The sequence below is a fragment of the Pteropus alecto genome, unplaced genomic scaffold (assembly GCF_000325575.1).
Source record: "Pteropus alecto unplaced genomic scaffold, ASM32557v1 scaffold189, whole genome shotgun sequence".
Taxonomy (NCBI): Eukaryota; Metazoa; Chordata; class Mammalia; order Chiroptera; family Pteropodidae; genus Pteropus; species Pteropus alecto.
In genome coordinates, this window is record NW_006442117.1 from 432267 (window position 1) to 435244 (window position 2978).

The window sequence follows — 2978 nt, forward strand, 5'->3', positions numbered from 1 at the left end:
GCCGCCCAGAGCACCTGCTCCTCCTGCGGTGTAGCTCACACGCGGAGGCCCGCACACTCAAAGCCACCCACAGGGCGTTTACAGTGGCTGTCACAGCCGCCAGAGCTGGGGACAGCCAGGGGCCCCCCTGTCACAGCGCCAGAGCTGGGGACAGCCAGGGGCCCCCCTGTCACAGCCGCCAGAGGCCCTTCATTAGGTGGTAAGATAACAGGTCCTTCTGATGACAGTGCTGGTCAGTGCTAAAGTGATCTGCCAACCATGAAGAGACACAGGGACCTTTCGTGTGACTCTCTGAGTGACAGAAGCTGATCCGAAGAGGCTGCACAGTGTGTGACCCAACAGTGTGACCTTCTGGGAGAGGCAAACCATGGGTTCGGTGACAAGCTCGGTGGTGGCCGGGGGTTGGGGGGGGACAAACCAGGGGCACAGGGGTTCAGGGCAGTGAAACCCTCAATGTGACACTGTACCGGCGGGTATGTGTCACGTCACGTGTGTTCAGACCCGTAGGAAGCACAGCACCGAGAGTGACCCTCACATAAACGGCGGACTCGAGGTGTGTGGACCGTGACAGATGCACCGCCTGGGGGAGTCGGGGGCTGCGCGTTGGGGCGGGGCTCGTGGGGTCTCTGGGCTTTACACTGTTTTGCTAAAAGCCTGAACCTGCTTTAGAAAAGTGGGTCCGGGAAGGTGTCACATAGAGTGACATTCGCGTCCGCAGGACGCTGCCCCAGAGCTTCACGCATGCTGTGTTCACGGTGTTCAGACTCGGGGGACCCGTGATTCCAGCCTGCGCATGGGACGTCCTGGGGGCCGGCAGCGGTCACCACACACGTTCAGGTGGCAGATCCAGAGCCGTCCCCACGTAAACCTTGTGGCAGGAAAGTCTGTGGCGCCTCTTGTCTGCTCAGCTTGGGTTTTGCTGCCAAACGAGCAACAGCCGATCAGAAGTCCTTCAGTTTCCAAAGCTCAGTAAAGGACTTGGGATCCGGTGACTGTCCTCGGTGGCCGTGGGGAGCATCCCCTGGCCGTCATCGCTCCAGGTCTCACGTCGTGGTCGCTGGACAACCGCCTGGGCTGCTGGGCGAGCACTTTGCAACCACAGGACCCAGAATTCAGTGAAGAATGTGCACGAGAAACGAACTCCCAGAACGAACGTTTTTGCGTGGAGGGATCTCTGAAATGCCGGGATTTCGTACCCTTGCAGCGTCCTGACCCAGATTCCCACTTGTGAAAGCGTTTGGGGACAGAGAGCCACGGTCGGCTGGCAGCGTTTCCTAGCGACGGCCGAAGCCCCCGCTGCCCACCAAGTGGAGTCGCCGTCAGCCCAGCGCCAGCTGCTCCTGCACGTGGAGTTGAAAACACGTTTCCTTCCTCCGGCTGTACTGTTAGCACTGCCCCTGCCATTGGGGGTGACCAAGGGATGACATCGGGCTCCCCGCCTGCCGCATCTCTGGAGCAAAGCCGGGCCCTCTGCCGCCCGCCGAGCTTGTGTTCGGTGAAGCGGGCGGGGTATGAGCCGGGGGCTGGAGGGGCAGCTCCAAGGTCGACCATCGCCCACGTCTACACCGATTCGGTGGGCAGTTCCACAAGTCACAAAGGAGCTTCCGGGCGTGGTCCTGGTGGGCCACCGGCGCCTGAGCGCTGAGCCCGAGGGGAGCAGCTCTGTGTGCCCCCCCCAGTGTGCCAGGCGGGCTTTCCGTCCTCCCTCCTACGAGGAACGTGAGATGGCACAGGTCGCCCGGGGCCCTGTCCTCACCGCTAGGCCGTTGGCGGCATCCCTGCGGAGGCCCCTCACTGGGCAAGTTCACAGTCACGGTCGGTCTGGGCGTCTTCCGGCCATTCGGCCCCCTGCAGGGGCCCCCAGGTGAAGGTGAAGGCGAAGGCCGCCATTCCCGCTGTGCCTTCTGGAATAGGACGTGTAGACAGGGCGGACGTCGCGACCCCGTGACGCCCTGAGTGCCGTGGATGGGAAGGCGGCTGCTGTGGGCTTACTCTCCCGAGCGTCTCCCCTTTCAGAGGCGGGCGGGGCGGACAGGGAAGTGGCTCGTGGTCGCACAGCCGCAGGAGCTGGGGCTGGGCTCCCCGCGGCCGTCCAGCTCCCGCGTCCCTGCCCCTCAGAGACACACGCTGCCCCTGCGTGCCTCGTCAGGCCCGGTCACCCCGCAGAGGCGGGAGGGCCAGCCATGCCCCTGAACGCCAAAGCCAGGGGAGGTGCCTCCCACACTTGGGGTGCGAGGGGATGAGCTGAGGTTTGGGCGACGTCACCGCTGTCCTCTGCGGCCTGGGCCTCTGGCGGACCCCACCACCCACCCTCACACAGGATGTGGGCCCCAGGCCCTGGGTGTGTGGCCGTGGTGCCCCGTGGAGGGGCGGCCGGGGGCCGGGCACGAGCGTGCAGGGCAGGCGCTGCCAAAGCAGAAAGTGGACACTCCCACTTCCGGGAGCGCTCGGTCACCCCTGAAGCCGCCCGTCCCCACTGCCTCCGGCTGCTCCCCGGCCCCCCCTGTGGCCCCGTGTTCCCGGCTAAGCGCAGTCCCCGGGCGCCTTGCCCTGTCCTCACAGGTACGTGCCCACCACTCAGGCCCTGCCCGAGGTTTAGGAGGTGGGTGGGGCCCGGTCCCAGCAGAGCGACAGGCAGGACACGGGGCAGACGGAAGGGAGGTGCGCGGGGGAGACCGGGTCTCTCGCTCTGTGCTGGGGACGTTTATTAATAGCGGGACAACCAGGCACGACACTGCCACCTGACACACGTTCAGAGTCTTGGTTCAGAAATCACACGTGTCGTGGGCAAGGAAGGCGGAAGCGGGAGCCCTCGGGCACCGTGGGCGCCGCGGGCGAGGCGCAGCCCCCCACGCCGGAAGCTGAACACAGACGCGGCCGAGGAGAGGCGCACGTGTTCACGGTCGAGCCCGACCCTGTCCTCAGTTACGGAGGGGACACGCTGGGCTGTGCACACTCCGTCCAGAGCGGCCGTCCCT